The sequence below is a fragment of the Triturus cristatus genome, chromosome 4_2 (genome assembly GCF_964204655.1).
Source record: "Triturus cristatus chromosome 4_2, aTriCri1.1, whole genome shotgun sequence".
NCBI lineage: Eukaryota > Metazoa > Chordata > Amphibia > Caudata > Salamandridae > Triturus > Triturus cristatus.
Window position 1 is genome coordinate 839,225,876 of NC_140586.1, and position 27,508 is coordinate 839,253,383.

The following is a 27,508-nucleotide window of genomic DNA, read 5'->3' on the forward strand; positions in this document are numbered from 1 at the left end:
GAAGCTTGAATCTTAGCGATCTTGAGCTTCAGTGTACCATTATACTTCTCGACTAGTCCTGCAGACTGAGGGTGGAATACCGCGTGAAACTTCTGGGTGATGCCCAGGCCCTTCAAGACGTACTTTATAACATCCGCTACAAAGTGAGGCCCATTATCACTCCACAGGAGTCTACAGACGCCATATCGAGGGAAGAACTCTTTCAGCAGCAACTTCGCAGTAGTCATTGCAGTATTGTCTTTCGTAGGGTACGCTTCAACCCATTTGCTGAAAGCGCAGACCACTACTAGAACATACTTCAGATTGTTACAGCGCTCAAGCTGGATGTAATCCATCTGCAAAACCTCGAAAGGTGCAGTAGGTGTCACAAATCCTCCTGCCGGAGTTCGAGTACCCTTTCCTGGGTTATACCTCAGGCAGATCATACAGGTCTGCACCACCCTCTTCGCTGTGCTAGCAATCTCTGGATGCTCCCAGACTTGGGTAAGCAATTTCACAATTGCGGAAGCTCCAACATGTGCTAGCCCATGTGCCATCTGAACCATAGGCTGTACAAAAGCCGTGGGTAATTTCCATCTATCCATCTGCTTATTTCTCCAGCAGCCCTCGTCATCCAGTTCTCCCTCACTAGCCCATTGTTCCCGCTCTTTGTCAGAAGCGGTCCTTTGCATTTCTCGCACTTCCTCCTTCGCATCATGCCATCTTTCCACCTGTGACTTTACTACATACACGGCAGTAGCACCGGGCTGCATCGCAGTCTCCCGTGCTACTCGATCTGCCAACGCATTCCCTTCTCCAACTTTATCAACTACTTTCCTATGGGCGCTACACTTAACGATGGCAATTTTCTTTGGGTATGTCAATGCGGTTAAAAGATTATGAACTAACTCTCCATGCATTATCTGTACTCCATGTGACGTCAAAAACCCTCTCTCCTTCCAGAGTAGGCCGAAGTCATGCGCTACTCCGAAGGCATAGCGGCTATCTGTATAAACATTCACACATAGTCCTGTACTGAGCTCACATGCTTGTGTTATCAGTTCCGCTGCTTGAGCTGATTTCTGTGGTATGCGTGCTGTCTCCACTATCGTTTGCAATGTGGTAATCGCATACGCTGCTGAAGTCGTACCATCTGGTAGCTTCAGACATGATCCGTCCACCCACAGTTCTCCATCTACATCTGGAAAGGGCGTATCCTGGAGATCAATACGACCCTTTGTTTGTTCCTCAGTCACGAGAATACAATCATGCGCTTTCCGCGCCTCAGGCTGGGTCTCGGGGTATGGCAACAATGTTGCCGGGTTTAACGTTACGCACCTTTTTAACGTAATATGAGGAGCCAAAAGCGTCAACTCATATCCCGTTAAACGGGCGCTGGTCAAATGCTGCGTCTTCGTTTGATTGAGCAGGGCATCGACAGCATCGGGGACTAATACCAACAACTTATGAGATAACACAATTCCCTCACTTTGGCATATTGACACAGCTGTCGCCGCAACCGAGCGAAAACACCCCGGTAATGCTCGGGCGACAGGATCAAGTACAGCCGAAAAATATGCACAAGGGCGCTGCTTATCGCCGTGCATCTGCACTAAAACTGACAATGCGAATCCATCTTTCTCATGCACATACAACGAAAAGGGTTTTGCATAATCAGGGGTCCCTAACACTGGTGCTGAACAAAGGGCCTGTCGTAGTTGCTGAAAAGCAGTATCACACTCATCTGACCAAGGGATTGGGATAGGCGTGTCCTTTGTCAAGAGGGCTAATAATGGCTTAGCTATGTGCGAAAACCCCAATATCCACTGTCTACAAAAAGAAACAAGACCCAGAAATGCACGCACATCCTTCTGTGTGGACGGTCTCGGTGTATCCAGAATTACTTGGATACGATCCGGTGTGAGTGCACGTCCCTCCTTAGACAAAAGGTGACCCAAATAAGTCACCTTTGGTCTACAGAATTGCAATTTCTTCCTAGATACCTTATGATTGTGGGATGCTAAAAAGGAAAGTAAGGATAACGTACTTTTCTCACACAACTCCAGGGTGTCAGCCGCCAGCAAGATGTCATCGACATATTGAATGAGGGCGACACCCTCGAGCAGAGCAAAGGAATCCAATTGTCGTTTCAAAGCCTGACTGTAAATGCTAGGGCTTTCTGTGTAGCCCTGGGGGATCCTACAAAAACGATAAGATCTATTATTTAATGTAAACCCAAAAAGATATCGGCTATCCGGGTGAATGGGAATGGAAAAGAAGGCATTCTTCAAATCGATCACGGAGAACATAGTCGCCGTAGGTGGTACCAAAGTAAGCAACGTCGTGATATCGGAAACCACTGGGTACTGAGGTATCACGATCTTGTTCACTTCTCTCAAATCAATTATAAACCGATAAACTCTGGCATCCGTATCCTTTTTCAGTATGGGAAGAATCGGACTGTTACAAATGTTGTAGGGGACTTCCTCCACTACCCCTACCGCCATCAAATCCTGCACTATCTGTATGAGAGCCTCCTCACCTTCCTGGGAAATACGGTATTGAGGAAGGCGTGGTAACACCGCCCCCTCCTGGACGCTAATGTGGACCGGTGGAATCACCATTTGTCCCACATCAGTATCCGAAGTTGCCCACAAAGCACGAGGGAGGGTAGCTAACAGCGCATCCTCTGACATCGTACACATCCGTTCTGATCGGGGGTAATTGTCATTCAATATTACCCGTACACCAGCAGGGGAGCAGCGGATCGTATCCCTAAAATGCTTTAACATATCAAGGCCCATAATGTTGTCCGGTGTGTACGGGGCAAGCAGAAACGGACAGGGTGCAGAAAAAGAGTCAACTTTAAACATGAGGGGCTGCGAAAGAGGGCTTCGGGAGAGTGTTCCGTCAAACCCTACCGATGTGACCATTAAGCCGGATGGGGGAGCCCCCGGAACCAATTGCTTAGACAGTGCACTACGTGTCGCTCCTGTATCCACTAGGAACTGATCAGTAGAGCCCAAAACCTCAGCCGATACATAAGGACCCTTCTGATCGACCGGCACCTCAACTGATTCTAACCCCCATCCAACGCATCCCTATGCATGCTGAGAGTCATGGTACCCCGACCGGTCAATCCCCGACACTTGATACTGATGCTGACGATCGAAAACATTTGATCTGTCTCGGTGCTGCCCAGCAGAGTCAAAACGAGCCTGTTCGTTAGAATTCCCTCGAAAGTTCGAGAAACCCCCTCTACCTCGCGGGCCACCATGGGTATGCCCCTGACGCGATGCATGCAACACCAGGCAGTCCCTAGCCCAATGACCCGATTGCTTACAATACGCACATTGGTTCCTATTTAAATCAGATCGGCCCGAGGGAGGACCATAAGATCCTCCCCTACCTCTATTACTACCCCGCCGGGGCGGGCCATAGACTTGTGCCAACATCACCTTTGTTTTCAAATCTTTCGATTTCTTTTCCTCCTGGCCCTTTGCTTCTTGCTCCTGACGCTCATAATACTGGGCGATAGTCAGGAGGGCTGTCGGTGTAGCGGAAGACCAAGAACTTTCACTCGCTTTTAAACGGGCCGCAACTGCCGGCAGCAGATTAGCCACATATTTATCCGCAAAAAGGTGGCGGCCCGTATCGTCAGTAAGCGACTGGCCACTAAAATCATGAAACGTCTCCTCAAAGCGCGTAAAGAAGTCCGCAACTGACTCGTCAGCTTTCTGTTTACATGCAGCTAACATATTCCAGTCAATCTTTTTAGGGGGGATAATTGTCTTCAACTTAGCCACAATAGCAGCAGGGAGATCTAAAATACTCTGGGGCGGTTTCTGCGCGGGCTTCCGTTCCCTATCCTCATCCTCAAGGTCAGACCACCGGGCCTTAAAGGCAACTGTATCATCTACTTTTCGGACAGATCGCCACATATCCGGTGGTAGAATAAGGCCAAAGAACAGGTCTATATCTGCTAAAGTCATAACGCAAGAATTCAAGGCCCCCTCGACTTCTTCGTAGAAGGCCGCTGGATTCTTGCGGGGGTCAGGCAGCGCATTCTTTAATGCCATCACATCAGCTCTATGCCACGGAGTATAAACCCAATTATACACAAAATATCCCTTAGCATCGGCGGAGGTAATGTCCGAGCTAGTCCCCGCTCCTTTAGGAGGAACATACAAAGGCGCCGCCTCGCGCATTGGCTTAGCATGCACTAGATCGCTCTTATCTGATTGAGAGGTGGATGAGTGGCCTTCTGTAGTACACGAATCCGACTGCGTCTCCTCCCCTGCTCGTTGGCGCGCTTTTTCTTTATGGGCCAGCACTGCGTCCCGCAAGGCGAATAGCCGCCGAGCCGTATCAGGAGCCTTAGAGGGAGAAAAAACACCATCATGCAATGCTTTAGCATCCGATGTCACTTCTTCAGGCTCAAAGACACTAGAATATTTCCGAAAAGCAGCAATCACTTCCTCCGCGAAATGGCTCAAAAAATACAATCTCTCTCTATCCTGCCACGACCCCCAAGTATGGAACAAGTCATCCACGGATACCTTGCCCTTAAGTGCACGGAAAGAAATTTGTCGAAGCTCAGCCATATGTTCAGCCGATAACATGGACCGCGTATCTACCTTACCCGTACCCGGGACAGAATCTTGTGGCCTCGGAGCAGATGCGCCAACATAAGGGGGCGGAGAGCGATCTAGTAAATAAAAATCATCATCAAGATTATTAAGGACAGGATAGAGTGGCTGCCGAACAGCATATTGACCCGAGACTTGCAGCCTACGCTCTTTCTCTTGTATCTCCGTTTGTTCTTTGTCCTCCCGACGCCTCGCTTCCTGTGCTCGCACATGATCATTCTTCCGTTGTTCTTTATCAAACAGCGCTTTCTCACGCTTCTCTCGCTCACGCACCTCCTTCACCCACAACCGCACACACTCAAACATATCCTGACGAGCACGCCGCTTGCACATACACTGTTCCACATACTCAATCTTACGTATATCAAACGATCCATACAAAGGCCATCGTAACTCAGGATCTTTTTTAGTATATTTCCTCCATACTGTGCTGTACATTATGGAAGAAAGACCATGCTTCACATACATATCCCTATTAGGAGTCCCCTCGGGGGAGCTGGAGCAGATTCCTCGAGGTTCAACCGGTTTCCAAAACAGCAACACCACTTACGGAGTGCGCTAAAAGCAGGCATGCTCAGGAATAATGCAAAATATGCAATATTATAGAGAAAATGGCACTTAATCGTTGCGCCGTTCAAAGTTACACAGCTCCGGAGAAATCTCTCCACATTACCTGCCTATATGTGTTGCAACGCATATATTTTCACAAAGTCAAATACAAAATATGACTAGTCATCACAAATCAAACTCAAATAGCCGGACCAGGCTTCAAAAACTCGGAGCAAGTACCGTACACCGGTTCTTACCAATCAAGAGTCCAGATTCCAACTGCCAAGCTCCACAATCGCCCAAACGGCTTTCACGGCAGGACCGACAGAAGAGGTCTCAGTCGAGGACCGGCGCCACCCAGACGGTCAGCTCGGAAGGGAAGGAAGAAAAACCTCGGGATGCCAGGGCTAAGACGCCGCTGGCAGTGATCACGTCCCCGGCCAAGTTCCTCACCTTCGTCGCGACCAGTCCTTCGAGCATCCGAGTCGCCGATGAGCCCCACGTGACGGGCGCCAATTGATGAATACAGGCCCCAGCTAGGCCCGCAGGACACAAGGGTTCGCTCTCCTGTAATGGAATCTATAAGGAAGTTGGCACGGAAACTGCAAAGTACAAAGACAGCATTTATTAACCCTTAAGGGTGGTCCTACAATCCACACAACACTCTTCAGTATTGCATAGAGTAGCACAAAGAACTTGCGTACACGGTCCCCTTTTATACACAACAGAGGGGCTCATAAGTGGGTGGATACAACATGAGGCAAGGAATGTTACCTTTTATGGACATTTTCGATACAAGATCAATATGTGGGCGGAGCTGACACACTCCTTGAGCCCGCGAAAACATGGTCAAGCAGGACTAACTGATAACAGATGTGGTCAAGCCTGGGCATGTGCCAGATGGACAAAAGGAGCTATTTATAGACTGTTACTAGGCAGATTACAGGAGCAACTAACACAGAGGTTGGACTCTTCTCGTGGGGAACACGTGGAAGCATGACAGTACAAAATGGAGTCCGAACTTCGGTCAACATAACGGAGAAAACATGATCTAGAGAAGGGAATTAATGTCTTTAGTAAATGCTTAATCGCGTCGTTGTTTCAATTTACAACAATCCCTCCACTCGGGGTGGGGCAGGTATCTCCCTCGGTGTAGGCCTCTTTTGGCGCAGTCCGGGGTTCGCGCAGCCTTGCCACGGACAAGCCGTGGGAGAAAAAAAATAATAAAGGTAATTTAGCAAGCAGTGAGAGAGGTGATGATTTTGGAATCCTCCCTAACCTAGGGAGAGAACCAAGCAGATGCCTTGAAAATAAAATGCACATAAATGTAGATTAGCAGTAGGCCGTGAATATTATAGTATCCAATATCAAAATAATTCTACAAAGAGCTGCAGTTCAACTAGTCATTACTACATGTCACTCCTGAGTCAAATGCAAAGCATTGAAATTATTACAGATGTTTCACAAACACAAAAAAGGAGAAAGAAAAAAAAATATAAAGAGGATTTAGCAAGCAGTGAGAGACGTGATGATTTTGGAATCCTCCATAACCTCGGGAGAGAACCAAGCAGATGCCTTGAAAATAAAATGCACATCTTGTTGAATGATTCAGTGGTGGTCCCATCCTCTTAGGACCACCCGAAGCACAGTTATTTATTGGCAAAAATACAATCCCAATCAAAGGTACTGCAAAGCATTATGGGACGAGATTAGCAGTGGGCCGTGAATATTATAGTATCCAATATCAAACTAATTCTACAAAGAGCTGCAGTTCAACTAGTCATTACTAGATGTCCCTCATGAGTCAAATGCAAAGCATTGAAATTATTATCACATCAAGCTGCAGTTCCACTAGTCGTTACTAGATGTCCTTCACGGGTCTAATGCAAAAGCTTCATGAAAGGGTTTCAATGCTTTTGCATTTGACTCGAGAGGGACCACTTAGCTGTTGTTACTAAGCCTAATTCATAGTCATTGCCCATCCTTATGACATCATGCAATGATGATGTCTTTATGGTAGTCCTTTTAATCAATTACAATCCCACTATAAAGTGCTCAATATATTATATCTTACTGCAGTAATTATAGGATTTCTGTAAGGACTTGAGTTATCTTAACAGTTGTTTCCATTCCACTCTATTGTTTAGCCAGTACTTACATGCACCAAATTTGCACATATAGTACTGCTCCTTCTTTTTCCCTTTTAGGACTCGCATAGGCAGCGCTTGCGCTGTCTCTTCGAGACATGCCGTATACACTATAGCGTGGCAGCTTCATGGAAGCTCCGCCTACTTTCTGCCCATCTTTTTCATTGGCTTAGGTGGTAAATGCTGCCTTCTGATTGGTTTTAGGCTTGTTAGTCCCTCCTCATGATGACCATGTCGTCATTTGTATCCTTCCAAGCCTACTGGCTCCTTTACTCCTGCACACGTCGCACTTTCTTCTGGCGCTGGTGGTTTGCTCTCAGCAAAGGTCACAGCTTCTCAGAATGAAAGGGCGAGCGCGCAGCCTAATGAGAATTGCGCGCACTCGATGACGTGCTCTCTTCCTGGCCGGCTTTAAACAGAATGCAGCACGCAAGCTGATTATCGGATCCCCACAGGAATCCTCCAAAACGTTTACTCAGTATTTCCCCGTTCACTATCACACGGACTACAGTGAACAAAGGAAGATAAAAGGTTGTCTTTAATGGTACAAGAAACTTAAAAATAAAACTTAGATCACACCAATGTTACGGGGGTATATATGCACCTTAAACGTTCTCAAATGTAAATAATAAACAAAGCTGAAAACAAAATTATCACACGATATACGCTTAAAGAATGTAATTTTTCATGCGAGAATGAAACCGTGGCTGCTGTGTAGCAAACAATTGTGGGAATACAAACTTTCTACGGAGTATTGTGCTTCCTGCAGACGCCATTTCCTGTACTACTATCTTGTAATGGGACTTAGCTCTCTTTATTAATTAGCTGCTCCTCTCTTTTCGAATTGCTATAAAATGTGTCTCTGCTAAAAGGATTAATTCCTATTCCGAGGATCCAATAAGTTTTAAGCGCATTACTCCAGCTGTTGAAAATTATGTCCATTTATTTGTACTTTGTGGCTACGCCGGTGGTGCGACCCTACCACGAAACCTCAAGTTTCCAAACTACAGAATAATATTATGTATTTGTTTGCAGATTTGTATAGCCCGAACTCGACCCTGAGATATTGGAGTGTTTTACGAGCACCACAGATTGCTGAGCTGACGCTGAGGCTCAAACCTGGTTTTCCGCTCCAAGGTCGGCAGCTCTGGCCGTGAGATCACATCCTCTCATGAACGGAGAATGAAAAAACTAACAACAGTCCCTTGCCTCCAACAGCAATGATTTCTTCATCTACTCATTTTGTTTGGGGAATGAGTACTACAGGCTGTGGTGTGATATCCTCATTAGATGTGTGAGGGTGCAGTACCTCAGGTGCTTACTAGATGTCCCTGTATAGTCAGGCTCTACACAGCTGCCAAGGTTTCAAATTGCTTAAGTGTGACATTTACATTATTTCAGTGTCATTATGAGTGACAATCAACAACTATGAGTGGCACTTATTAGCAAGGGCTAGCTTGGGCAATAAAACGGTGTGCCTGGGTCAACTAGGAAATGAGTACCGAGGCAGTTGATGTGCAGCAAAAGTGCCCGGGATGACTGCAGGAGGGTCGGAGTGCGCCTGTAGCAGTTTGGTTTGATACTCAATGCGCCAGGTTCGAATTGATAAGATGGCTTAGAATAGGTGAGGATCATAGAGTGCCAGGACACACTGGAAGAGCAGGAGCACCCCATAGCAGCAGCAGGAGGGTAACTGGACAGAAGCACCAGTGAATGGACAGAAGCAACAGTGAATGTAAAAGGGAATCTTATCGAGGAGCAGAGGTTGATAGCGACATTGGTTGCAGTGCAGTAAAATTTCTCGTGGCAACTATAAAGAGGAGCAGCTAGGACTATTGGTAATCTCGAGAGAACCAGATCACGTTGGGACAAAAATAGAGAGAAAGTTGAGGAGAGTATCCCCTTTAAGTAGAGATGGATTTGATACAGCCAGGGGAAATTTAGGAAGTATAAAAGCATCCAAGGGACAATCTAGGGAGGTGCCTATAGGTTTATGTTGTTGTTGTTGTTGTATAAGCTTTATTTCGACAGCTCTTGTCATAAAAGCTTGTTTGATAGAAAACTACCAGTAGAGGTAAATGAAATACCTGAATTGCTTTCTGCTGAGGGCTTTCTATTTAACTTTCTTGATAGAAAACGACCAGCAGAGGTCAGTAAAAAAACCAGAATCACTGTAGCATGCTCTAAATTTCATTCCATAGAAATTGTCTTCCACGAGCACGCGTGGACAATAATATTTTTTTCAAATCTTGTATTTTTAGTGATATGACCACTGATTTTATATTAAAAACATAGCTTTGGACTATACAATTCCCCGCTGAAAGGCAATATTTCTCTACATGTGTTCCCATACCTGGCGTGTCACACAGTTTGGTACTTACTTTCCCTCCATATTAAAGAATAGTAGATGTTTCAGCACCCAGGCTAATATGCTGCATTACTAAATACATATAAGGTCCCAAAGGTGAGACCGATGCATTGCAAATGCTTCTTAATATATTATATACCTCTCCTCCCCTTACTGTATCTTTGATATTTTTTCCAGGATACGCCATTTTAAATAATTTTCCTTGTGCTTCTGTTCCAGACAGTGTTCTATCAGAGGCGCATTCTTCCTAACAGTACTGATTGCTTAATATTGTTGTTTGCCCTCTCCCTATATAATCTCACGACCTAAATCAGTACACTGTGGTCTGATGACCCCCAACAGTCCACCATGTGGTTTTTGAGATTCCCAATGTGTCACAAACCAAGACCTACCTGATGAATATTACTGAGGTAGGTCTATTTGCGTCCCACTGGGAATCGCAGAAAGTGTAAAGACATTTTCGTACGTGGGTGTTTGCGATTACCAAATAGCAAATCGCATACCATTTCCAATGTACATCTGGCCCATAGTTATGTAGATTTTTGCATTTTTGTTTCAATTGCAATAGATTCCTGTTAAGACGCACATATGATTGTAATCAGGATGTAGCTTCCACAAAATTGAGGCTCTGGAAGATTTGAGAAGGAAGAAATGGAGGGCCCTCCTGCTACGCTGACCCACGGCAAAAGAAAAGGGCAGGAATGCGCCGTATTTTTTAGATATGGCGCATTCCTGTTGTTCTCCCGGTGCTAGCACACAATGGGCTACCGTGCGCCACCGCAGGCGCCTTTGCACCATGGTGCAAGGGTGCCTGAGTTGGGAGGATGATTATTTTTGTGCAGGAAGGGAAACCTTCCTGCACAAAAACAATCACATGAGACTTTCTCCTAATGCAGCACACATAGAAAAAGGAAAAACAAGGAGAAATATAGCTATTTCTCCTTGGTGTGCTCCCTTACGCCTTCCCTGGGGAGGTGTACGTTTTTGGTACTGCCTCAGATTTACGATTTCTCATAAATCCGGGGCAGTTTCAAAAAGCCATGGATGTTGCTGGGAACGCCCCCAGCAACACCCATTGCACACCCCTTTAATGCAGAAATCTGCATTAAAGAAAACAATATTTACAAGGCCAAAAAGAGTGGCTTAGTGCTGCTTCATAAATATGGAGCAGGCCCCTGAGCCACAGAACGTCACAAAAAGTGACATTCCGGCAGCGCAAGGGGCCTCATAAATGAGGCCCTGAAAATGCTGAAAACTGTATGGTAACTAGAGTAGAGGGATGTTGATGATTGATAAATCGATCAGAGGGGGGGGGGGAGTATAATATTGGTTTAATTTAATAAAAATGTGTTCTTTACATTATGTAACATTGTGAATACTTCTGCACTTAAACAAAAATATTTGAGTTTATAGAATTGTGTTTTTCTGTACTTTGTAAACTGGGCCTAAACTAGGCCCTGGCTCCATCTTTATTTTCAATGTAACTTGTTTTCATTTCTCACACTGACATCCCACACAGTAAAATGTGCACCTACTCACTATGATGACATACTGTTCTTGATGAGCCTAAAAGGAAGATGACTGTGACTCACAACATTTTCAAGGTTCTTCGGACCTCATTTATGTCGGAAACCAGCGTTGCACCACTTTTCATAGTGCCGTCCTTGCGACACCATGGATAGGCCGTATTTACTGTACAGCGCTCCATGTCGCAAGGATTTACAGATCCGTCAGTTAGTATGATGTATCTGTAGGTGCAAAATTGGTGCATGGCTGGAGTGTGTCTGAAATCAGACTCAACTCCAGCAATGTGTCCTTTCACATGGGGTAAGCACCATGTGAAAGCGCCTGCGCTACTTCTTATGTCTGCTTCAAGCAGGCATAAAGATTTCACGCAGTAGCATCCTAGAAATGGTGTAGTGAAATCTCATAGATTTCACTACGCCACTACTACGAGACTTTTTTTGCGGAGAAACACCCACCCTGCATACATTAGACATGAAGCAGTTATAATGTAGTGCAGGGGTTTTACAAACTGACACATCTGCTTGGATGCGTCACTTTGTAACTACAGCGCAGTGTGGCGTATATTTTACACCGCCCAACGTCACAAAAAGTGACGAAACGTGGCGTAAACGGCTTATAAATAAGGCATTTCCTACTTATACACTGCAAAACCTTCATGTATTGAGTTTGTAATTGTTTTTGTAATTACATTTTTAGTCTCACATCACTGCCATTAAGTCAGTACAGAGTAAACGAAAACAGGAGTAAACCCGTTAAACCCAGCTGAGACCGGGTAAGTATTACAGCAAAAAAACAATGTCTCAACCTGTGTATCAAGCAGGGGGGCTGTTCAAAGTGTGTATCAATCACATAGCACAGGAAAGGAACAAGGGAGACCAAGTAGGAGTTGAAGGGTTGTTATTTGCATATAGAAGCACAAAATGCAACTAAATTGCAGTAACCATAACAACCAGATGTGCACTGGGAGTGTTGTTGTGAATAAACAGCGCAGTGACACATGTGATTATGCAAACAACGTGAAGCGGCGAAAAAACAGTAATAATCAGTGGAGGTCAAACAAAAATATTTACAGTCACAAACATAGTTTCATTATTTGTGATTGACCCTTTGGTTGCCGCGAATGGTGTTGTAGAGTCAGTACAGGGCATATTAACATTTAGTTAGGAGATAGTTCTAGGATAGTGGTATTGTATGACATTGTATAATTCTGTATTGTAATTTGTCAAATCTTTGTTACATTGGCTCACCTTATGCTGGCTGTGCAGTTTGCAGTTTGCATTGTCTTTTATGGAGAATGTTTCTATAAACGTTGATGCATTTTGGAAGTGAATCGATCTGATTTGCCCCAACTTAAGACATTGAACTCTTGTTTTGTTGTCTCATGCTTTGGACTTTATTACTCCTTGTTTTTTCCTCATTCCATGTGTGCTGCATCTGCAACACACATGGAAAGAGGATATGCCTCCCAGAATTGTTTTTGTGCAGGAAGGTGACCCTTCGTGCACAAAAACAATCCTGCTGACAACACAGGCACCCTTGCACCATGGTAAAAAGTGCCTGCGTTGGCGCTAGGTTGCCGAATGGTGCCAGCACAAGGGGAACGGACAGGAATGCACCATATTGGATAAATACAGTGCATTGCTGCCCTTTCATTTTGGCATAGGACAGTGCAGCCAGGTGTCCCAGAAATGATGACTGCGGTAGCAACACGCAGTGCAGCACATTGTCCTGATGGGTCTACAGGAACATCAAGGGGGATATTTACAAGCCCATTGCACCACAGGAGCATCCCTTTTTGTGATGCTCCAGCAACGCATATCACAATATCATATACATGATGCCAAGTAAAGCCACTATGCACGGCTTTGAATGGCCTTATAGATATGGAGAAAGGCAAGAAAGGGCAAATCGCTGCGTTGTCTTACTCAGGAGGAATTTCACTGGGTTTTCCCATGCAATACACATGAATTTTGACACTTCCCCAGATTTCCTGGAGCATGTAAGCATGGGGAAGCACCAAAACCTTACGCCTCTCGAGGTGAGGCATAATGGGGAGAAATATTTTTATTTCTACTCTTTTTTCTCTCTTTGTATGTGTGCTGCATTCTACAGCGTACACAGAAAGAGGAAAATGCCTCTTAGGATTGTTTCTGTGAAGGAAGGGGCACCTTCCTGCACAGAAACAATCTTGCCGGCAACACAGGCACCCTTGCATCACAGTGTAAGGCTACCTGCATTGGCTCTAGACTGCTGAAATGGCACCAGGGCCAAGAGGGTGGGTTGTGGGGGGGAATGCACTGTGACGCATAAATACAGCGCATTCCAGCTCTTTCTATTTGCTGTAGGACATTGCAGCAAGCTGACCAATAAATGAGGACCGTAGTAACTACCTACAATACTAGTGGCCTAATTAAACCTGAGGGGAGGGCCATACAAAGTACATAGAGGGCCCCCCTCCGGACTCACTCAGGAGCTCTCAGTCCAGGGTACTGTGCTGAGGGGCACCTTTAGCTATTAGCTATTCTTCGAAATATTGCTTTTAGCAGATGAGGCATTTTAAGTTTGGATGGATGATTGCATTCAGTAATTGCCTTTCTTAAAGCATTAATATTGCGGTGCGCCCAGGATCACAGGATGTTGAGCTGCTGCCAAGACTCGAACGGGATTGGCCAGCTCAAAAGTCAGCTGCTCTGGCCGAGACACCATCCGACTGGTGTCTGCAGCTGGAGGCATAGGCTGCTGTTTATTCCTGATAACCCGCCCTGAGCAGGAGGTGAAAGATTCCTGGTCCTTGCTGTCAGCAGCGTACCCCCTCCCTGTGCTGCCGCCCTTCTCGCGTCTTGAAATCTTGCTCTCTTCCGTTGTATTAGCAGCGGGCTCTCCCCTCCCCTTCCCCAGAGCAGCTCTGTCTCTTCCATACACGGTCTCTTTTACGGACCGACTTTCATGCCTGCAGTCCTTTCATGGCTCAGATGAACACAAGCTGGGTGGAAAACGAACCCATTATGGCCCAGAAATGTGGGGGCATATTATCAAGACTGGCGATAAAATGATCGCCCCTTTAGCGGCAGAAAACTGCCTCTAAAACGGCGAAAATGGGCTTGATAATATGCTCTGTGGAATTCCAATTGAAGCCCATGTTAGACGTCCTTCAAATCTAACCCGAGCTTCAATTGGAATTCCATAGAGCATATTATCAAGCCCATTATCGCCGTTTTAGCGGCAGTTTTCTGCCACTAAAGCGGCGATAATTTTATCGCTTGTCTTGATAATATGCCCCGTGAATTTGATGCTTCCTTTCAAATGGGTGATATTTTTGGTCAGTAAAACGAAGCTCTTACTCTGTGTGTGTGATTTTTCTTTACCTCACTTTTTAAACCTCACCCTGGATTTAAATATATGTAGTAATAGTCGGGAGCATGTGTTGTACTATTGTATGTATGGTCTTTTTCAGTGATCTCTAGCTTTGTTTGCTGAGCGAGTGAGGCTTGGCTCCCTGCTACCTCCCTCCTCCCCCACCCCTCTCACACTTCCTTGTCCCAGAGATGGCTTCCTATTGACAGAGAAAAAAGGCACTTTTCTGCTTTAGAAACAATGAAGATTTTATGGGCATGTTTTTGAAGAAGGACCAAGGAGCATATTTACTAGGATGGCGATAAATAAACACAAAGCGCTTGTTTATTTATCGCCGTCTATCGCAGGAATTTATCGGCCTGGTAACGCGTTATTAACAACTCGTTACTCCAGGGCGATAACATTCCAGGGAAATGGGCCAACATCGCTGGAAAACCAGCGATGTTGCACCCAAAACGGAGATAGCCTTAATGATATGACCCTGTGGTCGCATCACCATAATCCACCTCCCATGTTAGCTATGCCTTAGTCAGGAATTTAACAGACGTTAAATTCCTGCGTTAAGGCATAGTTAACAGGATTTCAAATATCGCTACCCCTCGTTGATGATATCATGAAGCTGGGGTAGCGATATTTTCCCATCGTGTTTTGTGAGTCACGCCTCCTTTGCATATCATTAGAGATGCAAAGCGAGGCATGAACAAAACGGGAGCTGAATCAAGGAAACACGCGCTAGCGTGTCCTTGCAAATAATGCGATATAATTATCGCCGCTTGACGCTCGAAAACGGACGCTAAAGCGGCAATAATTATAAATATAAAACACACACTGCAAAATCACATTTGCAGTCAGGCGCTGCGGTATGTACAAATGTGTCATATAGCAGTAGAAAAACGCTCAAGCATATATAAAAAATGCTCAAGCATGTCTAATGAACAATTTGGCACACAGAAAGAAATAATATACTCTTGTTCACTTCGGCCTACAAATAGTTCCTTTCCCTTCAGTAGTAAAGCTGGTTCAAAGTACGCTATTTTATTTAATGTATTTTGTATAATAACTTTACATACCAGCTATTTTTTCTGTACTCCTTTTTAGGTCTCGCCTAATGACGCAGCGCATGCGCTGCACGTCTTGGCGAGACCTATTGTCGTCGGTTCCTCTGCCGAAGGGGGACAGATGTGCAAGCGTACGGACAGGAGATGTGCACTTTGGCGTTTGAATACAGCGTGCGCAAGGCTCACTTTCGCGGTCTGTTGTTTTCACGTTGGTGGCACACGGCAGTCATTTCTCGAAGCGGGCGCATGCTTTTTTTTCTGTTTATGAGTTCTCTGTAGTAGTGGCGGCACCCGTGCTTTAGCTTAAACATCTTAAGCTAAAGCAGGGTGCAGAGATTGCTTCAAAAGTAAAGAAATAAACAATTCTTTACTTTTTAAGCAATCTCGGCACCCGACTTTAGCTTAAGATGTTTAAGCTAAAGCACGGGTGCCGCCACTACTACAGAGAAGTCATAAACAGAATAAAAAGCATGCACCCGCTTCGGCGATAACATTAGGACGTATGGGCTGGTTTAGTTTTCACTCCCAAAGCGCCGTTACATTTCAGAAAGACACGTGCAGGCGAGCGAAGAAACATTTTGTGCAGACAGATTTCAGCCGGTGGAATACGTGAATAATGGCGGCATGAAAACGTATTAAACGTTGTGGAAAATGGACAGTGAAAGGAAAGCCTGGCATGCAAAGTGAAAGATAAAATGGATTGAAGTATGGCTCCTAATAAGAAGGTGTGCTAAAAATCCAATTTTGGTGTTTAAAGACACGAAATGATAACTTTCCTCTACACCCACTAAATCAATGTATTTGTTCTTTGTAATAATCAAATATGACTAACTCGCCTGCTAAAAGAATTCCTAAACACATTACCAGGGCTTTTATTTTATTTGAACTTCAATTTTGCCCTAATGTAGTTTGCGTGATCTAATTTCAGAACATGTACCTCACAATTTTTGAAATAACCCAATTCTGCAAAACGCCCTGTGATGCAGTTACACGACTCTTGATGAAGATGACTATCACGTTCACAGACTCAAGACGCTGAGGGGACAAGGACAGAGTGTGCGTCTGCGGCAGAGAGGGCTCGAAAACAAGCGCGTGGAGGTCAAGTGATGAAACAGACGCCAACAGAGCAAATAATAAGTCATTGCGGTCGCACAAAACACGGTTACTGTTGCAGTTAATATGTACAGGACTCGGGCTGAAGATGTGAAAGTCTATTGTTTCAGAGCGCCGTTGCTTTTGCAACCTGCTCCTGGGTGATGCTACAATCTGATAGAGTACAGTACAAGCATTGACTTTTAAGCAGTACTGGATAGCACCCATTATTGCACTAATCATTATGGCCTTTGTCAGGTTGGTACTGTTCCACCGGTTGTAAGGGAAGATTTCTACCTGGAGTATGGCACTGTATAATGTCAGGCACAGCCCTGGGGTGCATTCCCCAGTATTTCTTCACCTCTAATTGCATACGGGTTCCAGTGCTTGTTTCCTCCAGCAGTGTAATCCATTGTCATATTGCACACCTGATCTGCCACAGTAAAGTAACCCAAACCTTTAGTGATGTTATCTTGGGCGGTGGCTGCAGGAGTCCCTTGCAGACCTTGTGGAGATGTGGGAGGTGAGGGGAAAGTCAAGGGACCCTGCAGACTTCAGGGAAGAGAGTTTAGGAGGTCTTGTGAGGGTGAGGCACCACACTTCCTTCCTGGCACTCCTGTGGCGTGCCCCCAGAATTCTTGTACTCCTGGCCCCTTACTTTGTGTGATCATTCTATATTGTGGCATTCTGCCCAGATGAGAAACATGCCTTCTCTCCAATTGCTCAAAAGTCATACTCCTATCTGTCCTTCCTTGCGAAACATACACAAAAGGACACATGCTGTTCTTTGGCAAGTCCCAGATTCTATAAATCCCCTACACATACAGAAATATAAATACAGTTATGCATGCGTACATACAGAAGGCAATAAATATGTAGGATTAGAGGTGTCCATTTTGTTTAATTTAAACCCATTTAAGTGAACAAAATGCTTTCGTTTAATTGTTAAACCATTAGATATTTAATAGAGCTCTATTTTTCACCTGCCAAATGTCTTCAAAATCAATAAACAGTATAAAAGAGAATAACGGCTTCCCACATTAACACGAGTCTCCAGCATTTAGGGGCATATTATCAAGCACAGCGTTAAAATTATCGCCGCTTTAGCGGCAGAAAACTGCCGCTAAAGCGGTGATAATGGGCTTGATAATACGCTGCAGAGAATTCCCATACACCAGAACATGGGCTTCTATGGGAATTTTCAAAGGCATATTATCAAGCCCATTATTATAACATTATTATAACACATTTACACATCATACCACAACTAACAATTACAATACAACCCACATAAATCCACTCCACACCACGTGTCCAATAGACTCCAAACCAAAACACATGCATAAAACACATTGGGGCAGATTTACAAGAAGGTGAGGCATCTGTACAGATGCATCACTTTCCCTGGGCCACCATTAGAAACCCTTGCACCACTATGGATGCGCCGTATTGTAAATACGATGCACCAAGGCGCAAGGATTGACAGATGCATCAGAAATTCTGACGCATCTGTTGACGCAAAAGTCGCGCATTGCTGAAGTCGTGTTGCACGACGCAACTCCAGCAATGCAGGGGGAGGCCTATCCTCATTGTGCTGCATCACTCCTTAAGCCTGCTTCAAGCAAACGTAAGAATTTGACGCAGTGGCATCCTAGAAGTGGCACCGTGAATTCTTGCAGATTTCACTGCGTCACTTCTACGAGGCTTTTTTGGGTTTGAATGCCCACCCTGCATACATTATACCTAACGCAGGTATAATGTGACAAAGGGCTTTACAACGTGACGCATCTCCCTAGATGCGTCAGGTTGTAAATGGGTCACATTTTTACTCTGGAGCTGCGTCACAAAAAGTGACGCAACAGTGGCGCAAAAATGATGCAAGGGGCTTGTAAATCTGCCCCATTGTCATTTACGACACCAATAGCTACAACTCTTAGAAATGCGAGACCTACTGCTTGTTTTTTGCATCATGCCCACAAATATCCTACACTTTCTAAAGTTTTACCCCCCCAGCTTTTTTTTGTTGAGGTGCGCATTAGGACCGTGGCACCCAGTAGCGGCTCGTGGAGGGAGTGCTGCGGGGCGGTGGGCGGGGCGGGGGAGGGGCAGGGTGGCAGGTAGTAAACTCTGGCTCACAGCCGACTGGAGTAATGTAAATAAATACATAAAACGAATTTCATTGTGCGTGCTGAAACGCCATATTGGCGATGCTGCGCGCGCAATGAAATTCATAGCTACTGGTGGCATGACCAATCGCCTTCAGCGCAAAGCACGCTTTTCGAAGCACAAATAAATGCACATATTTTGCAGAGCATGAGAGGTGAAGGATAAAGCACACCGAACGGAGAGGATGTGGTCTGACGTGCTGGAAACCAGGGTTCGAGCTTCGGCGTCGCATCCACATCCTGTGATTCTGGGCAAATCACTTTGGGCCATATTATCAAGGAATGGCGATTACATTATCGCCGCTTTAGCGGCATGAAACTGCAGCTAAAGCGGCGATAATGGACTTGATAATATGCCCTTGTGAATTCCCATAGAAGCCCATGTTCACACCACAACATGGGCTGCTATGGAAATTCACAAGGGCATATTATCAAGCCTATTATCTCCACTTTAGCGGCAGTTTCCTGCCGCTAAAGCATCGATATTGTTATCGCCGTTCCTTGATAATATGGCCCTTAGGGGCATATTATCAAGCCAAGCGATAAAATTATCGCCGAGCCGCTAAAACAGCGATAATGGGCTTGATAATATGCTCTATGGAATTCCAATTGAACCCATGTTAAATGTGAAGGACATCTAACATGGGCTTCAATTGGAATTCCATAGAGCATATTATCAAGCCCATTATCGCCGTTTTAGTGCAGTTTTCTGCCGCTAAAGCGGCGATAATTTTATCGCCTGGCTTGATAATATGCCCCCATATCTCCCCGTGCCTACCAAAAAAATGTTAAAATAAATAATGAATGTGTACTTGTGTAACGTAACCGGTGCTCATATAGGGGCATATTATCGCCTGTCTTGATAATATGCCCCGTAAAGCGCTGCGTTCGCGCTATATAAATCTGCACAAAAAAAACAAACTTCCAGAGCAGACTCGGGTCTCTTCTGACGCTGCAGTGAACAAGGCAATCAGAGAAGAGCAGCTGGGCTCAGCCTCCTCTGGAGCTCCCGTGACGTGTCCTTCCCACAATCCTCTGTTCAAAATCTGCATACCCATGATTCTCTGAGAAATCCTAAACACTTTTAATTTCCATCGTATGAAAAAAAAAACAATGTTTGGAGAGTGCATAGTATAATAATATGTTCAATGTGTAATTGTTGGTGGCCCTCCTAATAGTCGTGAGTGGCTGTCCGCTACTGTAAACTCTTAAAGTCAGTCCATGCTATGCAATTCATCTTGCACAACATTCTTCCTTCGTCACTGTACTCCGTGTGCCATTGATGGAGAAGATCTGTGCCAATTTTTAGAGGAGCTGTACTCGCGCAGAGTTCCAATGTATTATAACAATGATGGCGCAGATTGTAAACAAAGTACAGTACGTTAAATGTTGGTCAATTAGACATTGTTTCTACAAACCTGCAAGAGAACATTAATTATGAGTCATTGTTGAAGTACGGGAAGGAGAACCTTGTCACTCATAAACAATCAGAGACTATTTGCTGTTTCTAGGTGTGCGACACACATGGAAACAGTAAAGCTAAGGAAAATTATCTGTTTTGCTAGCTTTTTCTTTCAGGTATAATCTGTGCACAACGCTCCCCTATGGATCGGGTATAATCCATGTACAATGAATGCATCAAGCCCTTTCCACTGGGGGTCATGGAGATTCTGGGGCAGATTTATGTTTCCTGGCGCATCCCTGCAAATCAGCAGGGATGCGCCAGGAAAGATGTGTCACACAAGTTTACCCTTGCGCCACCACAGATGCGCCGCATTTACAATGCAGCGCATCGTGGCGCAAGGATAAACAGATGAGTGACGCATCTGATGGCGTAAGGACGGCGCATTGCTGGAGTCGTGTCGCAAGCACGACGCAACTCCAGCAATGTTTAGGGGCTGCCCATACCTAACATGCTGCGTCATGCCTTACGCCTGCTTCAAGCAGGCGCAGGGTTTTGACGCAGCAGCGTTGGAAAAGTGACTCAGTGAAATCTTGAAGATTTCACTGCGTCACTTTTCCGAGGCTTTTTCCGATGGAACGCCCACCCTGCATACATTAAACCTGACGCAGGTTTAATGTAGCGCAGGGCTTTACAACGTGACGCATCTCCCTAGATACGTCACGTTGTAAATAAGGCGCAACATGGCGCATGGTTTACGCTGCCGCTGCGTCACAGAAGTGACGCAACGGCGGCGTAAATGTCTCGCAAGGGGCTTATAAATCTGCCCCATTGTATCTTGTATGTATTTCGCTTCTTTAAAAATTACCCAATAGGCGCACTCCTCTACTTCCCAACTATACCTTAAAGCCAATGGCTTAAGTTCTCTTCCATCCACTGGTCTCTCGTTTACTCCACCCGTATGGTTTTCCCGGGGGTTGTAATCCTATCTCTAGGATAGAAAATGAAGGTGCCGGAGTTATTATGCCCCCAGAGATGTAATAGCCTGTTAATAAGTCAACCTGTTATAAATGATGACTTACTACTATGATTTAGGGATATGCTCTTGCCCTTATTCTCCCCTCCGACCCGCGATACTGCGCCGGTCCCAGTTCTAGAATATTAATAAACTCCGGGGCAGATTTACGACTTCTGGCGCATCTCTGCTAATCAGCAGAGATTCGCCAGAAGAGTTGCGACCCATCTGCCCAACCATGCGCCACCACTGATGCGCCACATTTACAATGCGGCTCACCGTGCGCTCGGATGGGCAGATGCGTGACGCATCCCCAGTCGGAAAGGCGGCGCATTGCTGGAGTTGCGTCGCAAGCGCGACGCAGCTCCAGCTAGGCTCGTGGGTGCCCAATCCCTAACATGCTGCGTCAATCCTTACGCCTGCTTCAAGCAGGCGCAGGGTTTTGACGCAGCATGTGAGTGAAATCTTGTAGATTTCACTCAGCCACCCCCCCTGCGCCGGAACACCTACATGTGGCGCAGGGCTTTACAATGTGACGCATCTCCCAGATGCGTCACGTTGTAAATACCCCGCACCATGGCGCTGGCTTTACGCCGCTGCTGCGTCACAAAAGTGACGCAAAGGCGGCGTAAAAGAGGCACAAGTGGCTTGTAAATCTGCCCCTCCGTTATTAAGGTCCACTGTTATGTCAGTCAAATCTCTCTCATCACTTTTGAGGTGGAACTTACTGTTGTGACGCTATATTCTTCTTCGCTTTACTACACCCGTTCCTCGTTGGTTCATCACTATGGACTTACCACTCTCAGGTAGTAGAGCGCATAATAAATTGTTATAATATGGTATAAATAATTTGTTATAACATAACATAACTCTTATTCAATTTTAAAAATTGGTGGTGGGATGCCCAGAGTCCCTTCCTTTCTGACTCTAGTGTACTCCGTGGGAGTTCTGCGCTGTTCTCACCAGGTATTTTTATTTTACATTCCTGGAAAAGAAAATGGTAGAATAAAATAGACTAGCTGTGGACTTGATCATATAGTCCTAAACAGACGCTCTATTTCGATATTTCTCTTGTTGGTACTCCTGCTCCCTTCTACTCTGTGGATGTACACTAAACACGGAGGGCCTCATCTATGAGAAGTGCCGCGTCGCCGCGACAAAGCAGCGATGCGATACTTCTCAGTGCTCCCTCCTTGTGACACCACCGATGCGTCATATTTACTGTTTGACGCATCATATCGCAAGGAATGACAGCTACGTCAGTATTACTGATGTCTCTGTCAGTGCAAAACTGACACATTGCTGGAGTTGTGTTGGAAGAGTGACGCAACGCCAGCAAGGCAGGGGGAGGGCTATGATTATAGCACTGCGTCACCCTGCTATGAGGCAGGTGTAAGGATTTGACGCAGTGGCATCCCAGGAGTGGCGCACAGAAATCTTATACATTTCAATGCGCCACTTCTACGAGGCTTTGCTGCGGCGGAACGGCCACCCTGCAGACATTACACCTGACGCAGTATAATGTAGTGAAGGGCTATATGAAGTGATGCGTCTTCCTAGATGCGACAATTTGTAAATATGATGCAATGTGGAGCATTATTTACACCACCGCAGCCTCACAAAAAGTGAGGCAAGGGCTCATAAATAAGCCCCAGAGTTTCAAATTCACAAATGGCCAGCCCTTCACTATAAATTCACCAATTGCCAGCCCATCACAATGAGCCAAAGGGTCTCTTCCCATTGCTTACGGCTGAGTTCTCTTATCTTGTTGTTACCCTTGCTACTACCGTAATGTAACTACATTCAGGGCATGAGAGTAGGGGACTATACTTTCACCCTCTTCACACTACAACATAATGTCTCCCGACCTCATATGTGTGGTCCATCCTTTCGATCAGGTCTTGAGAGTATTGCCATCCTGTTTTCTCCTCCCTTTAATGCATGTGATAATCTGCGCATGCGCATTACTCTGCCTGTTTTTCTCACCATATTGAAGTCAAGCTGATGTGTGATATGTATGGCTGCCGTTTAAGCTACTCATATTAAATACTCTTCTATTTACTAGGTATTATTGTAATACCCCTTCCTCTGTTTGCATCATTAGGGGAGGTCAGACATATTTTGCTCGTGTGTATGAGCGCCATATTAGAATCAGGCGATCTTACCTGGTAAACATCGCACTACTTTTCTGCAGGTGATTCAAATACTGTGTATTGGCGTTTTCATAACTTCCCACAAAAATCACTTTATGTTCGGATGGGGATTCCTGGGGTGTACTTATGTTTTCCGGACTACCTATCTGTTATTACTGAGCCTAATTCATCGTCATTGCCCATCATTATGAAGTCATGCAATGATGATGTCTTTATGGAGCCTTTTTAATCAATTACAATCCCATGATATAGTGCTCAATATATTCCATCTTACTACAGTAGTTATAGGGCTTCTGTAAGGACTTGAGTTATCTTAAAAGTAATTCCCATTCCTCTCTATTGTTCAGCCCGTACACATATGCACTAAATTTGCACATATAGGGGCATATTATCAAGCCCGGAGTTGAACATTATCGCCGCTTTAGCGGCAGAAAACTGCCGCTAAAGCGACGTTAATGGGCTTGATAATATGCCGCAGAGAATTCCAATAGAAGCCCATGTTGACACTAGAACATGGGCTTCTATGGGAATTCTCCAGGGCATATTATCAAGCCCATTATCGCCGCTTTAGCGGAAGTTTTCTGCCGCTAAAGCGGCGATAACATTAACGCCGTTTCTTGAGAATATGCCCCATAGTACTACTCCTTCTTTTTCCTTTTTGATATATACGTCTCCTCCTCTTACTGTATCTTTGATTCAGTTGTCCAGGATACACACTTTCCTTGTGCTTCTGTTCCAGAGAGTGTTCTATCAGATGCGCATTCTTCCTAACAGTATTGATTGCTGAATATTGTTGTTTTCCCTCTCCCTCAATAATCTCACGACCCAAGGGGCATATCTACAAGGACGGCGAGAAATAGACGCAAAGCGCACTTAGCGCTTTTCTATTTATTGCCGACTTTCGCTTGATTATATCGCCCTGTTAGTGCGTTATTTACAACGCGTTTCCCCAGGGCAATTTAGGGGCATATCAACAAGGGCTTTATATCTGCTTTTTTGGCTTTAAAAGCCAAAAAAGCAGAGATAAAACTAGCACCCTATCAACAACAGGGTGCTAACATGCAAATTTGCATGTTAGCACCCTGTTGTTGATAGGGTGCTAGTTTTCTCTCTGCTTTTTTGGCTTTTAAAGGCAAAAAAGCAGAGATAAAGCCCTTGTTGATATGCCCCAGAGTGTGCGTCTGCGGCAGAAAGGGCTCGAAAACAAGCGCGTGGAGGTCAAGTGATGAAACAGACGCCAGACGTCGTGAGAAAAAGCAAATAATAAGTCATTGCGGTCGCACAAAACGCGGTTACTGTTGCAGTTAATATGTACAGGGCTCGGGCTGAAGATGTGAAAGTCTTATTGTTTCAGAGCGCCGTTGCTTTTGCAACCTGCTCCTGGGTGATGCTACAATCTGATAGAGTACAGTACAAGCATTGACTTTTAAGCAGTACTGGATAGCACCCATTATTGCACTAATCGTTCTGGCCTTTGTCAGGTTGGTACTGTTCCACCGGTTGTAAGGGAAGATTACTACCTGGAGTATGGCACTGTATAATGTCAGGCACAGCCCTGGGGTGCATTCCCCAGTATTTCTTCACCTCTAATTGCATACGGGTTCCAGTGCTTGTTTCCTCCAGCAGTGTAATCCATTGTCATATTGCACACCTGATCTGCCACAGTAAAGTAACCCAAACCTTTAGTGATGTTATCTTGGGCGGTTGCTGCAGGAGTCCCTTGCAGACCTTGTGGAGGTGTGGGAGGTGAGGGGAAAGTCAAGGGACCCTGCAGACTTCAGGGAAGAGAGTTTAGGAGGTCTTATGTGGGTGAGGCACCACACTTCCTTCCTGGCACTCCTGTGGCGTGCCCCCAGAATTCTTGTACTCCTGGCCCCTTACTTTGTGTGATCATTCTATATTGTGGCATTCTGCCCAGATGAGAAACATGCCTTCTCTCCAATTGCTCAAAAGTCATACTCCTACCTGTCCTTCCTTGCGAAACATACACAAAAGGACACATGCTGTTCTTTGGCAAGTCCCAGGTTCTATAAATCCCCTACACATACAGAAATATAAATACAATTATGCATGCGTACATACAGAAGGCAATAAATATGTAGGACTAGAGGTGTCCATTTTGTTTAATTTAAACCCATTTAAGTGAACAAAATGCTTTCGTTTAATTGTTAAACCATTAGATATTTAATAGAGCTCTATTTTTCACCTGCCAAATGTCTTCAAAATCAATAAACAGTATAAAAGAGAATAATGGCTTGCCACATTAACATGAGTCTCCAGCACTTAGGGGCATATTATCTCCAATTCTTTGGCTTTTAAAGCCAAAAAAGCGTAGATAAAGCCCTTGTTAATATGCCCCTTACTTTTTTTAAAATTTTTACAGCATATGCTTGCAACAAAGGATACATTTGCACTAGCATGTCAAGGCCAAATCTAGGGGCATATCTACAAGGCGGCGATAGAAAATTATCGCCGCTCTAGCGGCCGTTTTCGGCTGAAAAGCAGCGATTATTTTATCGCCTTATCAGCAAGGTCACGCTATCGTATGAAACCTTGCATTAGCGCACAAATTCTTAACGCCCAGCTTTGCATCTCTAATGAGATGCAAAGTGGGCGTTCCTGACCTGACATGACTGGAGAAATGTCGCTAAGCGACATTTCTCCTATCATCAAGCCCCACGCTATGAAACATAGTGGCAGGAAAAGTAGCCCCTGTTATCGCTACTTTCCTTACACCTGCTTCAGGACTGATTTAGCCATGATATCCTATGGATGGTGGATATAATGGCTAAGTATGTATGGCCCGATCATCAAGCTAACGCCAAACTTCGTGAGATTATCGCTGGGTTTCCAGCGATAATCTCACGTTTGGCAGTTAGCACTAGGATTTTTATCGCTTTTGAGATAAGCGTTGCTAATAGCACGCTATCTCAGCGATAAAAATCCACGCTAGCCGGCGATAATTATCCTAGCGTTAAGTGCAAGTTTTTGTTTCTCTTGTGTCAATATTTTTAGCGTGTCCCTTTTTAGGTCTCGCCTGACCCAGCGCATGCGCTGGTCTGGCGAGACTTATTGAGAGGGCGCCAAAAAGTGCTACCAGGCTGGGGCGTGGTTTGGCGAGCCAGCATGGCGGACGGCTTCTAGGTGAGCTCCGTCCAGCCCACTATATATCCTTTCACTATCCTGCTCCCCTGGCCGAGTTTCCCTTCGCCAGAGACGGCGGAGGCTTGGTGGTCGCAGCGTTCCTGTTTCCAATTCTCCGGGGTAGAGAGCGGCGCCTGGAGGCTGAGATGGGTCCGGTGCGGGGCTGAGGCCTGGAGGCGACGTGGGAGCCGCGGCCTCGATTACAGGCCGGCGGACGAGTCTCGCGGTTGGCGGCAGCTGCGGAGAGGCCGGGAGCGCCCCTGCTTAGGGCGCGGCGGATGATTCTGGTGCGCAGAGGCAACCTGTGTTTCCCGTTTGGCGGGCTTCCCCCCCCCGGGGATAGCCTGACAGCAGGTCCGTCGACCGAGGGAGGCTGTGGAGCGCAGCGGCGCTCGCGGGTGAAGCCGCCATCTTGGACCCGTGCTGGGGGAGCTCCTGGGCCCGCGTGGAGTCCGATGTATACAGGCTGAGGGTCGCTGCTCCCACACGCTGCAGAGTTGGCCCAGGTGGGACTGGTACTTGAAGCTGAGCCCGGGAGATGGAGGCAGCAGGGACCTGTGGGTGGACCTTCGCCCTGCGCGTTGGACCGCCGGGACCGCCAGCGACTACGCCTGGTGACGGCAGCCGAGTCGGGCTGCGGCGCTAGTGGAAGAACTGCAGGGTGAGTGAGTTTGCTCCCTGTGGCCGGGGTTTGGGGGTTCCCCCCCTTCACTGACCTGCGATCGCCAGGGGGTTCCGCGGTGCTGTCGGCCCGCGTGGGGGTGTAGGAGGTTTGCTGGGAAGCCAGCAGCGCTTCGTGGATAGCCTGGAGGCACATCCTCTCTGTCCCCGGGGGTGTGCACTGGACCCAGCGTGGGAACTGGTGAAGGCTGGGTCCCAGGGGCGCAGTGGCACCGGGACCTGGGT